This window comes from Stegodyphus dumicola, chromosome 5, assembly GCF_044657685.1.
Source record: "Stegodyphus dumicola isolate Sdum_Otavi_A_Nest chromosome 5, ASM4465768v1".
NCBI lineage: Eukaryota > Metazoa > Arthropoda > Arachnida > Araneae > Eresidae > Stegodyphus > Stegodyphus dumicola.
Window position 1 is genome coordinate 1,920,010 of NC_140772.1, and position 16,161 is coordinate 1,936,170.

Genomic DNA, 16,161 nt, shown 5'->3' on the forward strand with positions numbered 1-16,161 from the left:
ACACTGAAAAACCAATGGAAAAAACACCAAAAAACACATGGAAAAAATACTAAAAAACCAATCGAAAAGAACAATAAAAATCGCATGGAAAAATACTAAAAATTCAATGGAAAAAATACCAAAAACGCATGGAAAGTATACTAAAATATTAATAGAAAAAACAGCAAAAAAAGGCATGGAAAAAATACTAAAAACCAATCGAAAAAACACCAAAAACGCATGGAAAAATACTAAAAATCAAATCGAAAAAACACCAAAAAACGCATGGAAAATTTACTAAAATATTAATAGAAAAACAGCAAAAAACGCATGGAAAAACCTTAAAAACCAATGGAAAAAACACCAAAAAACGCATGGAAAAAATACTAAAAAACCAACCGAAAAGAACACGAAAAACGCATGGTAAAAATACTAAAAAATTAATGAAAAAGCAACAAAAAACGCATGGAAGAAATACTAAATAGCCAAAGGAAAAAACACCAAAAAAACGCATAGATAAATACAAAAAAAATTAATGGTAAAATAATAAAAAACCAATGGAAAAAACACCAGAAAACGCATGGAAAAAATACTAAAAATCCAATGAAATTACTCCAAAAAACGCATGGAAAAAATACTCAAAACAATGGAAAAACACCAGAAAAGCATGGAAAAAATTCTAAAAAACCAATCGAAAAGAACACCAAGAAACGCATGGAAAAAATACTAAAACATTAATGATAAATCACCAACAAACGCATGGAAGAAATACTAAATAACCAAAGGAAAAACACCAAAAAAACGCATAGAAAAAATACGAAAAATCCAATGAAAATACTCCAAAAAACGCATGGAAAATATACTAAAATATTAATGGATAAAACAGCAAAAAACGCATGGAAAAAATACTAAAAACCAATCGAAAAGAACAGGAAAATTCGCATGGAAAAAATAGTAAAAGTTCAATGGAAAATATACCATAAAACGCATGAAAAATATACTAAAATATTAATGGAAAACACAGCAAAAAACTTATGGAAATAATACTTAAAAACCGATGGCAAAAAGTACGAAAACGCAAGGAAAAATACTAAAAAACCAATCGAAAAAACACCAAAAATCGCATGGAAAAAACACCAAAAAACGCATGGAAAAATTACTAAAAATTAATGAAAAAGCACCAAAAAACGCATGGAAGAGATACTAAAAGACCAATGGAAAAAACACCAAATAAACGCATGGAAAAAATACTAAAAAATTAATGGAAAAATACAAAAAAACCAATGGAAAAAACACCAAAAACGCATGGAAAAATACTAAAAATCCAATGAAAATACTCCAAAAAACGCATGGAAAAAATACTGAAAAACCAATGGAAAAAACACCAAAAAACGCATGGAAAAAATACTAAAAAACCAATGGAAAAAACACCGAAAAACGCATGGAAAAAATACTAAAAATCCAATGAAAATACTCCAAAAAAAGCATGGAAAAAATATTGAAAAACGAATGGAAAAAACCCCAAAATCGCATGGAAAAAATACTAAAAAACCAATCGAAAATAACACCAAAAATCGCATGGAAAGAAATACAAAAAATTCAATGGAAAAAATACCAAAAAACGCATGGAAAATATACTAAAATATTAATGGATAAAACAGCAAAAAACGCATGGAAAAAATACTAAAAACCAATCGAAAAGAACAGCAAAATTCGCATGGAAAAAATAGTAAAAATTCAATGGAAAATATACCATAAAACGCATGGAAAATATACTAAAATATTAGTGGAAAACACAGCAAAAAACTTATGAAAAAAATACTTAAAAACCGATGGCAAAAATTACGAAAACGCAAGGAAAAATACTAAAAAACAATCGAAAAAACACCAAAAATCGCATGGAAAAAACACCAAAAAACGCATGGAAAAATTACTAAAAATTAATGAAAAAGCACCAAAAAACGCATGGAAGAAATACTAAAAGACCAATGGAAAAAACACCAAATAAACGCATGGAAAAAATACTAAATAATTAATGGAAAAATACAAAAAACCAATGGAAAAAACACCAAAAACGCATGGAAAAATACTAAAAATCCAATGAAAATACTCAAAAAAACGCATGGAAAAAATACTGAAAAACCAATGGAAAAAACACCGAAAAAGCATGGAAGATACACCAAAAAACTCATGGAAAAAACACCAAAAAACGCATGGAAGAAATACTAAAAAACCAATGGAAAAAACACGAAAAAACGCATGGAAAAAATACTAAAAAATTAATGGAAAAAACACCAAAAAGACGCATAGAACAAATACGAAAAATCCAATGAAAATACTCGAAAAAACGCATGGAAAAAATACTGAAAAACCAATGGAAAATACACCAAAAAAAGCATGGAAGATACACCAAAAAACTCATGGAAAAAACACCAAAAAACGCATGGAAGATATACTAAAAATTCAATGGAAAAAATACCAAAAAACGCATGGAAAATATACTAAAATATTAATTGAAAAAACAGCAAAAACCGCATGGAAAAAATACTAAAAACCAACCGAAAAAACACAAAAAATCGGATGGAAAAAATAGTAAAAATTCAATAGAAAAAGTACTAAAAAACGCATGGAAAATATACTAAAATATTAATGGAAAAGACAGCAAAAAATGCATGGAAAAAATACTTAAAAACCGATGCAAAAAAAGCACCAAAAACGCATGGAAAAAATAGTAAAAATTCAATGGAAAAAATACCAAAAAACGCATGGAAAATTTACTAAAATATTAATAGAAAAACAGAAAAAACGCATGAAAAAAAAAACTTAAAAACCAATGGAAAAAACACCAAAAAACGCATGGAAAAAATACTAAAAAACCAATCGAAAAGAACAAGAAAAAAACCATGGAAAAAATACTAAAATATTAATGAAAAAGCACCAAAAAACGCATGGAAGAAATACAAAATAACCAATGGAAAAGAATACCAAAAATCGCATGAAAAATATACTAAAAATTCAATGGAAAAAATACCAAAAAACGCATGGAAAGTATACTAAAATATTAATGGAAAAAACAGCAAGAAACGCATGGAAAAAATACTAAAAACCAAACGAAAATAACACCAAAAATCGCATGGAAAAAATAGTAAAAATTCAATGGAAAAAATACCAAAAACGCATGGAAAATATACTAAAATATTAATGGAAAAAACAGCAAAAACGCATGGAAAAAATACTTAAAAACCGATGGAAAAGAGCACCAAAAACGCATTGAAAAAATACTAAAAAACCAAATGAAAAAACACCAAAAATCGCATGGAAGAAACACCAAAAAACGCATGGAAAGAATACTAAAAAATTAATGAAAAAGCACCAAAAAACGCATGGAAGAAATACTAAAAAACCAATGGAAAAAACACCAAAAAAACGCATGGAAAAAATACTAAAAAAATTAATGGTAAAATACTAAAAAACCAATGGAAAAAACACTAAAAAACGCATCGAAAAAATACTAAAAATCCAATGAAAATACTCCAAAAAACGCATGGAAAAAATACTGAAAACAATGGAAAAACACCAAAAACGCATGGAAAAAATACTAAAAAACCAATCGAAAAGAACACCAAAAAACGCATGGAAACAATACTAAATAACCAAAGGAAAAAACACCAAAAGAACGCATAGAAAAAATACGAAAAATACAATGAAAATACTCCAAAAAACGCATGGAAAAAACACTGAAAAACCAATGGAAAAAACACCAAAAAACACATGGAAAAAATACTAAAAAACCAATCGAAAAGAACAATAAAAATCGCATGGAAAAATACTAAAAATTCAATGGAAAAAATACCAAAAACGCATGGAAAGTATACTAAAATATTAATAGAAAAAACAGCAAAAAAAGCATGGAAAAAATACGAAAAACCAATCGAAAAAACACCAAAAATCGCGTGCAAAAAATAGTAAAAATTCAATGGAAAAAATACCAAAAAACGCATGGAAAATAAACTAAAATATTAATGGAAAACACAGCAAAAAACGCATGGAAAAAATACTTAAAAACCGATGGAAAAAAAAGCACCAAAAACGCATGGAAAAATACTAAAAATCAAATCGAAAAAACACCAAAAAACGCATGGAAAATTTACTAAAATATTAATAGAAAAACAGCAAAAAACGCATGGAAAAACCTTAAAAACCAATGGAAAAAACACCAAAAAACGCATGGAAAAAATACTAAAAAACCAACCGAAAAGAACACGAAAAAACGCATGGTAAAAATACTAAAAATTAATGAAAAAGCACCAAAAAACGCATGGAAGAAATACTAAATAACCAAAGGAAAAGAACACCAAAAATCGCATGGAAAATATACTAAAAATTCAATGGAAAAAATACCAAAAAACGCATGGAAAATATACTAAAATATTAATGGAAAAAACACCAAAAAACGCATGGAAAAAATACTAAAAAACCAATCGAAAAGAACAAGAAAAAAAGCATGGAAAAAATACTAAAATATTAATGAAAAATCACCAAAAAACGCATGGAAGAAATACTAAATAACCAATGGAAAAGAACACCAAAAATCGCATGAAAAATATACTAAAAATTCAATGGAAAAAATACCAAAAAACGCATGGAAAGTATACTAAAATATTAATGGAAAAAACAGCAAGAAACGCATGGAAAAAATACTAAAAACCAAACGAAAATAACACCAAAAATCGCATGGAAAAAATAATAAAAATTCAATGGAAAAAATACCAAAAACGCATGGAAAATATACTAAAATATTAATGGAAAAAACAGCAAAAACGCATGGAAAAAATACTTAAAAACCGATGGAAAAAAGCACCAAAAACGCATTGAAAAAATACTAAAAAACCAAATGAAAAAACACCAAAAATCGCATGGAAGAAACACCAAAAAAGCATGGAAAAAATACTAAAAAATTAATGAAAAAGCACCAAAAAACGCATGGAAGAAATACTAAATAACCAATTGAAAAGAACACCAAATATCGCATGGAAAATATACTAAAAATTCAATGGAAAAAATTCCAAAAAACGCGTGGAAAATATAGTAAAATATTAATGGAAAAAACAGCAAAAAACGCATGGAAAAAATACTAAAAACCAATCGAAAAGAACACCAAAAATCCCATGGAAAAAATAGTAAACATTCAATGGAAAAAATACCAAAAACGCATGGAAAAATACTAAAAATCCAATGAAAATACTCCAAAAAACGCATGAAAAAAATACTGAAAACCCAATGGAAAAAACATCAAAAACGCATGGAAAACATACTAAAAAACCAATCGAAAAGAACACCAAAAAACGCAAGGAAAGGATACTAAAAATTTAATGAAAAAGCACCAAAAAAAGCATGGAAGAAATACTAAATAACCAATTAAAAAACACCAAAAAACGCATGGAAAAAATACTAAAAAATTAATGGAAAAATTACTAAAAAACTAAAGGAAAAACACCAAAAGACGCATGGAAAAAATACTAAAAATCCAATGAAAATACTCCAAAAAAAGCATGGAAAAAATATTGAAAAACGAATGGAAAGAACACCAAAATCGCATGGAAAAAATACTAAAAAACCAATCGAAAATAACACAAAAATCGCATGGAAAAATACTAAAAATTCAATGGAAAAAATACCAAAAATCGCATGTAAAATATACTAAAATATTAATGGATAAAACAGCAAAAAACGCATGGAAAAAAATACTAAAAACCGATGGAAAAAAGCACCAAAAACGCATGGAAAAATACTAAAAAACCAATCGAAAAAACACCAAAAATCGCATGGAAAATACACCAAACACCGCATGGAAAAAATATTAAAAAATTAATGAAAATGCACCAAAAAACGCATGGAAAAAATTCTAAATAACCAATGGAAAACACACCAAAAAATGCATGGAAAAAATACTAAAAAACCAATGGAAAAAACACCAAAAAACGAATGGAAAAAATACTAAAAATCCAATGAAAATACTCCAAAAAAAGCATGGAAAAAATATTGAAAAACGAAAGGAAAAATCACCAAAAAACGCATGGAAAAAATACTAAAAAACCAATCGAAAAGAACACGAAAAAAAGCATGGAAAAAATACTAAAAAATTAATGAAAAAGCACCAAAAAACGCATGGAAGAAATACTAAATAACCAATGGAAAAGAACACCAAAAGTCGCATGGAAAATATACTAAAAATTCAATGGAAAAAATACCAAAAAACGCATGGAAAATATACTAAAATATTAATGGAAAAAACACCAAAAAACGCATGGAAAAAATACTAAAAAACCAATCGAAAAGAACAAGAAAAAAAGCATGGAAAAAATACTAAAATATTAATGAAAAATCACCAAAAAACGCATGGAAGAAATACTAAATAACCAATGGAAAAGAACACCAAAAATCGCATGAAAAATATACTAAAAATTCAATGGAAAAAATACCAAAAAACGCATGGAAAGTATACTAAAATATTAATGGAAAAAACAGCAAGAAACGCATGGAAAAAATACTAAAAACCAAACGAAAATAACACCAAAAATCGCATGGAATAAATAATAAAAATTCAATGGAAAAAATACCAAAAACGCATGGAAAATATACTAAAATATTAATGGAAAAAACAGCAAAAACGCATGGAAAAAATACTTAAAAACCGATGGAAAAAATCACCAAAAACGCATTGAAAATATACTAAAAAACCAAATGAAAAAACACCAAAAATCGCATGGAAGAAACACCAAAAAAGCATGGAAAAAATACAAAAAATTAATGAAAAAGCACCAAAAAACGCATGGAAGAAATACTAAATAACCAATTGAAAAGAACACCAAATATCGCATGGAAAATATACTAAAAATTCAATGGAAAAAATTCCAAAAAACGCGTGGAAAATATAGTAAAATATTAATGGAAAAAACAGCAAAAAACGCATGGAAAAAATACTAAAAACCAATCGAAAAGAACACCAAAAATCCCATGGAAAAAATAGTAAACATTCAATGGAAAAAATACCAAAAACGCATGGAAAAATACTAAAAATCCAATGAAAATACTCCAAAAAACGCATGAAAAAAATACTGAAAACCCAATGGAAAAAACATCAAAAACGCATGGAAAACATACTAAAAAACCGATCGAAAAGAACACCAAAAAACGCAAGGAAAGGATACTAAAAATTTAATGAAAAAGCACCAAAAAAAGCATGGAAGAAATACTAAATAACCAATTAAAAAACACCAAAAAACGCATGGAAAAAATACTAAAAAATTAATGGAAAAATTACTAAAAAACTAAAGGAAAAACACCAAAAGACGCATGGAAAAAATACTAAAAATCCAATGAAAATACTCCAAAAAAAGCATGGAAAAAATATTGAAAAACGAATGGAAAGAACACCAAAATCGCATGGAAAAAATACTAAAAAACCAATCGAAAATAACACAAAAATCGCATGGAAAAATACTAAAAATTCAATGGAAAAAATACCAAAAATCGCATGTAAAATATACTAAAATATTAATGGATAAAACAGCAAAAAACGCATGGAAAAAAATACTAAAAACCGATGGAAAAAAGCACCAAAAACGCATGAAAAAATACTAAAAAACCAATCGAAAAAACACCAAAAATCGCATGGAAAATACACCAAACACCGCATGGAAAAAATATTAAAAAATTAATGAAAATGCACCAAAAACGCATGGAAAAAATTCTAAATAACCAATGGAAAACACACCAAAAAATGCATGGAAAAAATACTAAAAAACCAATGGAAAAAACACCAAAAAACGAATGGAAAAAATACTAAAAATCCAATGAAAATACTCCAAAAAAAGCATGGAAAAAATATTGAAAAACGAATGGAAAAATCACCAAAAAACGCATGGAAAAAATACTAAAAAACCAATCGAAAAGAACACGAAAAAAAGCATGGAAAAAATACTAAAAAATTAATGAAAAAGCACCAAAAAACGCATGGAAGAAATACTAAATAACCAATGGAAAAGAACACCAAAAATCGCATGGAAAATATACTAAAAATTCAATGGAAAAAATTCCAAAAAACGCATGGAAAATATAGTAAAATATTAATGGAAAAAACAGCAAAAAACGCATGGAAAAAATACTAAAAACCAATCGAAAAGAACACCAAAAATCCCATGGAAAAAATAGTAAACATTCAATGGAAAAAATACCAAAAACGCATGGAAAAATACTAAAAATCCAATGAAAATACTCCAAAAAACGCATGAAAAAAATACTGAAAACCCAATGGAAAAAACATCAAAAACGCATGGAAAACATACTAAAAAACCAATCGAAAAGAACACCAAAAAACGCAAGGAAAGGATACTAAAAATTTAATGAAAAAGCACCAAAAAAAGCATGGAAGAAATAGTAAATAACCAATTAAAAAACACCAAAAAACGCATGGAAAAAATACTAAAAAATTAATGGAAAAATTACTAAAAAACTAAAGGAAAAACACCAAAAGACGCATGGAAAAAATATTAAAAATCCAATGAAAATACTCCAAAAAAAGCATGGAAAAAATATTGAAAAACGAATGGAAAGAACACCAAAATCGCATGGAAAAAATACTAAAAAACCAATCGAAAATAACACAAAAATCGCATGGAAAAATACTAAAAATTCAATGGAAAAAATACCAAAAATCGCATGTAAAATATACTAAAATATTAATGGATAAAACAGCAAAAAACGCATGGAAAAAAATACTAAAAACCGATGGAAAAAAGCACCAAAAACGCATGGAAAAATACTAAAAAACCAATCGAAAAAACACCAAAAATCGCATGGAAAATACACCAAACACCGCATGGAAAAAATATTAAAAAATTAATGAAAATGCACCAAAAAACGCATGGAAAAAATTCTAAATAACCAATGGAAAACACACCAAAAAATGCATGGAAAAAATACTAAAAAACCAATGGAAAAAACACCAAAAAACGAATGGAAAAAATACTAAAAATCCAATGAAAATACTCCAAAAAAAGCATGGAAAAAATATTGAAAAACGAATGGAAAAATCACCAAAAAACGCATGGAAAAAATACTAAAAAACCAATCGAAAAGAACACGAAAAAAAGCATGGAAAAAATACTAAAAAATTAATGAAAAAGCACCAAAAAACGCATGGAAGAAATACTAAATAACCAATGGAAAAGAACACCAAAAATCGCATGGAAAATATACTAAAAATTCAATGGAAAAAATACCAAAAAACGCATGGAAAATATACTAAAATATTAATGGAAAAAACAGCAAAAAACGCATGGAAAGAATACTAAAAACCAATCGAATAGAACACCAAAAACCGCATGGAAAAAATAGTAAAATTTCAATGGAAAAAATACCAAAAACGCATGGAAAATATACTAAAATATTAATGGAAAAAACAGCAAAAAAACGCATGGAAAAAATACTAAAATCCAATCGAAAGCACACCAAAAATCGCATGGAAAAAACACCAAAAAACGCAAAAAAATTACTAAAAAATTAATGGAAAAAACACCAAAAAAACGCATGGAAAAAATACTAAAAAAATTAATGGAAAAAATACTAAAACACCAATGGAAAAAACACCAAAAAACGCATGAAAAAATACTAAAAAACCAATCGAAAAGAACACCAAAAAACGCATGGAAAAAATACTAAAAAATTAATGAAAAAGCACCAACAAACGCATGGAAGAAATACTAAATAACCAAAGAAAAAACACCAAAAAAACGCATAGAAAAAATACGAAAAATCCAATGAAAATACTTCAAAAAACGCATGGAAAAAATACTGAAAAACCAATGGAAAAAACAGCAAAAAACGCATGGAAAAAAGTTTTAAAAACCGATGGAAAAAAGCACCAAAATTGCATTGAAAATATACTAAAAAACCAATTGAAAAAACACCAAAAATCGCATGGAAGAAACACCAAAAATCGCATGGAAAAAATACTAAAAAATTAACGAAAATGCACCAAAAAATACATGGAAGAAATACTAAAAAACCAATGGAAAAAACACCAAAAGAACGCATGGAAAAAATACTAAAAAAATTAATGGTAAAATACTAAAAAACCAATGGAAAAAACACCAGAAAACGCATGGAAAAAATACTAAAAATCCAATGAAATTACTCCAAAAACGCATGGAAGAAATACTGAAAACAATGGAAAAACACCAAAAAAGCATGGAAAAAATACTAAAAAACCAATCGAAAAGAACACCAAAAAACGCATGGAAAAAATACTAAAAAATTAATGAAAAAGCACCAACAAACGCATGGAAGAAATACTAAATAACCAAAGAAAAAACACCAAAAAAACGCATAGAAAAAATACGAAAAATCCAATGAAAATACTTCAAAAAACGCATGGAAAAAATACTGAAAAACCAATGGAAAAAACACCAAAAAACGCATGGAAAAAATACTAAAAAAACAATCAAAAAGAACAATAAAAATCGCATGGAAAAAATACTAAAAATTCAATGGACAAAATACCAAAAACGCATGGAAAATATACTAAAATATTAATGGAAAAAACAGCAAAAAAACGCATGGAAAAAATACTAAAATCCAATCGAAAACACACCAAAAATCGCATGGAAAAAACACCAAAAAAACGCATGGAAAAAATACTAAAAAAATTAATGGAAAAAATACTAAAACACCAATGGAAAAAACACCAAAAAACGCATGAAAAAATACTAAAAAACCAATCGAAAAGAACACCAAAAAACGCATGGAAAAAATACTAAAAAATTAATGAAAAAGCACCAAAAAAACGCGTGCAAGAAATACTAAATAACCAATGGAAAAGAACACCAAAAATCGCATGGGAAAAGTACTAAAAATTCAATGGAAAAAATACGAAAAAACGCATGGAAAATATACTAAAATATAAATGGAAAAAACAGCAAAAACGCATGGAAAAAATACTAAAAACCAATCAAAAAGAACACCAAAAATCCCATGGAAAAATAGTAAACATTCAATGGAAAAAATACCAAAAACGCATGGAAAAATACTAAAAATCCAATGAAAATACTCCAAAAAACGCATGAAAAAAATACTGAAAACCCAATGGAAAAAACATCAAAAACGCATGGAAAACATACTAAAAAACCAATCGAAAAGAACACCAAAAAAGGCAAGGAAAGGATACTAAAAATTTAATGAAAAAGCACCAAAAAAAGCATGGAAGAAATACTAAATAACCAATTAAAAAACACCAAAAAACGCATGGAAAAAATACTAAAAAATTAATGGAAAAATTACTAAAAAACTAAAGGAAAAACACCAAAAGACGCATGGAAAAAATACTAAAAATCCAATGAAAATACTCCAAAAAAAGCATGGAAAAAATATTGAAAAACGAATGGAAAGAACACCAAAATCGCATGGAAAAAATACTAAAAAACCAATCAAAAATAACACAAAAATCGCATGGAAAAATACTAAAAATTCAATGGAAAAAATACCAAAAATCGCATGTAAAATATACTAAAATATTAATGGATAAAACAGCAAAAAACGCATGGAAAAAAATACTAAAAACCGATGGAAAAAAGCACCAAAAACGCATGGAAAAATACTAAAAAACCAATCGAAAAAACACCAAAAATCGCATGGAAAATACACCAAACACCGCATGGAAAAAATATTAAAAAATTAATGAAAATGCACCAAAAAACGCATGGAAAAAATTCTAAATAACCAATGGAAAACACACCAAAAAATGCATGGAAAAAATACTAAAAAACCAATGGAAAAAACACCAAAAAACGAATGGAAAAAATACTAAAAATCCAATGAAAATACTCCAAAAAAAGCATGGAAAAAATATTGAAAAACGAATGGAAAAATCACCAAAAAACGCATGGAAAATATTCTAAAAAACCAATCGAAAAGAACACGAAAAAAAGCATGGAAAAAATACTAAAAAATTAATGAAAAAGCACCAAAAAACGCATGGAAGAAATACTAAATAACCAATGGAAAAAAACACCAAAAATCGCATGGAAAATATACTAAAAATTCAATGGAAAAAATACCAAAAAACGCATGGAAAATATACTAAAATATTAATGGAAAAAACAGCAAAAAACGCATGGAAAATGTACTAAAAACCAATCGAATAGAATACCAAAAACCGCATGGAAAAAATAGTAAAATTTCAATGGAAAAAATACCAAAAACGCATGGAAAATATACTAAAATATTAATGGAAAAAACAGCAAAAAACGCATGGAAAAAATACTTAAAAACCGATGGAAAAAAGCACCAAAATTGCATTGAAAATATACTAAAAAACCAATTGAAAAAACACCAAAAATCGCATGGAAGAAACACCAAAAAACGCATGGAAAAAATACTAAAAAATTAACGAAAATGCACCAAAAAATACATGGAAGAAATACTAAAAACCAATGGAAAAAACACCAAAAGAACGCATGGAAAAAATACTAAAAAAATTAATGGTAAAATACTAAAAAACCAATGGAAAAAACACCAGAAAACGCATGGAAAAAATACTAAAAATCCAATGAAATTACTCCAAAAACGCATGGAAGAAATACTGAAAACAATGGAAAAACACCAAAAAAGCATGGAAAAAATACTAAAAAACCAATCGAAAAGAACACCAAAAAACGCATGGAAAAAATACTACAAAATTAATGAAAAAGCACCAACAAACGCATGGAAGAAATACTAAATAACCAAAGAAAAAACACCAAAAAAACGCATAGAAAAAATACGAAAAATCCAATGAAAATACTTCAAAAAACGCATGGAAAAAATACTGAAAAACCAATGGAAAAAACACCAAAAAACGCATGGAAAAAATACTAAAAAAACAATCAAAAAGAACAATAAAAATCGCATGGAAAAAATACTAAAAATTCAATGGACAAAATACCAAAAACGCATGGAAAATATACTAAAATATTAATGGAAAAAACAGCAAAAAAACGCATGGAAAAAATACTAAAATCCAATAGAAAATACACCAAAAATCGCATGGAAAAAACACCAAAAAACGCAAAAAAATTACTAAAAAATTAATTGAAAAAACACCAAAAAAACGCATGGAAAAAATACTAAAAAAATTAATGGAAAAAATACTAAAACACCAATGGAAAAAACACCAAAAAACGCATGAAAAAATACTAAAAAACCAATCGAAAAGAACACCAAAAAACGCATGGAAAAAATACTAAAAAATTAATGAAAAAGCACCAAAAAAACGCGTGCAAGAAATACTAAATAACCAATGGAAAAAAACACCAAAAATCGCATGGAAAAAGTACTAAAAATTCAATGGAAAAAATACGAAAAAACGCATGGAAAATATACTAAAATATAAATGGAAAAAACAGCAAAAACGCATGGAAAAAATACTAAAAACCAATCAAAAAGAACACCAAAAATCGCATGGAAAAATAGTAAAAATTCCATGCAAAAAATACCAAAAAACGCATGGAAAATATACTAAAATATTAATGGAAAACACAGCAAAAAACGCATGGAAAAAATCCTTAAAAACCGATGGAAAAAAGCACCAAAAACGCATGGAAAAATACTAAAAATCCAATCGAAAAAACACCAAAAACGCATGGAAAATTTACTAAAATATTAATAGAAAAACAGCAAAAAACGCATGGAAAAAAAACTTAAAAACCAATGGAAAAAACACCAAAAAACGCATGGAAAAAATACTAAAAAACCAACCGAAAAGAACACGAAAAAACGCATGGTAAAAATACTAAAAAATTAATGAAAAAGCACAAAAAAACGCATGGAAGAAATACTAAATAACCAATGGAAAAGAACACCAAAAATCGCATGGAAAATATACTAAAAATTCAATGGAAAAAATTCCAAAAAACGCATGGAAAATATAGTAAAATATTAATGGAAAAAACAGCAAAAAACGCATGGAAAAAATACTAAAAACCAATCGAGAAGAACACCAAAAATCCCATGGAAAAAATAGTAAACATTCAATGGAAAAAATACCAAAAACGCATGGAAAAATACTAAAAATCCAATGAAAATACTCCAAAAAACGCATGAAAAAAATACTGAAAACCCAATGGAAAAAACATCAAAAACGCATGGAAAACATACTAAAAAACCAATCGAAAAGAACACCAAAAAACGCAAGGAAAGGATACTAAAAATTTAATGAAAAAACACCAAAAAACGCATGGAAAAAATACTAAAAAATTAATGGAAAATTTACTAAAAAACTAAAGGAAAAACACCAAAAGACGCATGGAAAAAATACTAAAAATCCAATGAAAATACTCCAAAAAAAGCATGGAAAAAATATTGAAAAACGAATGGAAAGAACACCAAAATCGCATGGAAAAAATACTAAAAAACCAATCGAAAATAACACAAAAATCGCATGGAAAAATACTAAAAATTCAATGGGAAAAATACCAAAAATCGCATGTAAAATATACTAAAATATTAATGGATAAAACAGCAAAAAACGCATGGAAAGAAATACTAAAAACCGATGGAAAAAAGCACCAAAAACGCATGGAAAAATACTAAAAAACCAATCGAAAAAACACCAAAAATCGCATGGAAAATACACCAAACACCGCATGGAAAAAATATTAAAAAATTAATGAAAATGCACCAAAAAACGCATGGAAAAAATTCTAAATAACCAATGGAAAACACACCAAAAAATGCATGGAAAAAATACTAAAAAACCAATGGAAAAAACACCAAAAAACGAATGGAAAAAATACTAAAAATCCAATGAAAATACTCCAAAAAAAGCATGGAAAAAATATTGAAAAACGAATGGAAAAATCACCAAAAAACGCATGGAAAATATTCTAAAAAACCAATCGAAAAGAACACGAAAAAAAGCATGGAAAAAATACTAAAAAATTAATGTAAAAGCACCAAAAAACGCATGGAAGAAATACTAAATAACCAATGGAAAAGAACACCAAAAATCGCATGGAAAATATACTAAAAATTCAATGGAAAAAATACCAAAAAACGCATGGAAAATATACTAAAATATTAATGGAAAAAACAGCAAAAAACGCATGGAAAAAATACTAAAAACCAATCGAATAGAACACCAAAAACCGCATGTAAAAAATAGTAAGAATTCAATGGAAAAAATACCAAAAACGCATGGAAAATATACTAAAATATTAATGGAAAAAACAGCAAAAAACGCATGGAAAAAATACTTAAAAACCGATGGAAAAAAGCACCAAAATTGCATTGAAAAAACACCAAAAATCGCATGGAAGAAACACCAAAAAACGCATGGAAAAAATACTAAAAAATTAACGAAAATGCACCAAAAAATACATGGAAGAAATACTAAAAAACCAATGGAAAAAACACCAAAAGAACGCATGGAAAAAATACTAAAAAAATTAATGGTAAAATACTAAAAAACCAATGGAAAAAACACCAGAAAACGCATGGAAAAAATACTAAAAATCCAATGAAATTACTCCAAAAACGCATGGAAGAAATACTGAAAACAATGGAAAAACACCAAAAAAGCATGGAAAAAATACTAAAAAACCAATCAAAAAGAACACCAAAAAACGCATGGAAAAAATACTAAAAAATTAATGAAAAAGCACCAACAAACGCATGGAAGAAATACTAAATAACCAAAGAAAAAACACCAAAAAAACGCATAGAAAAAATACGAAAAATCCAATGAAAATACTTCAAAAAACGCATGGAAAAAATACTGAAAAACCAATGGAAAAAACACCAAAAAACGCATGGAAAATATACTAAAAAAACAATCAAAAAGAACAATAAAAATCGCATGGAAAAAATACTAAAAATTCAATGGACAAAATACCAAAAACGCATGGAAAATATACTAAAATATTAATGGAAAAAACAGCAAAAAAACGCATGGAAAAAATACTAAAATCCAATCGAAAAAACACCAAAAATCGCATGGAAAAAACACCAAAAAACGCAAAAAAATTACTAAAAAATTAATGGAAAAAACACCAAAAAAACGCATGGAAAAAATACTAAAAAAATTAATGGAAAAAATACTAAAACACCAATGGAAAAACACCAAAAAACGCATGAAAAAATACTAAA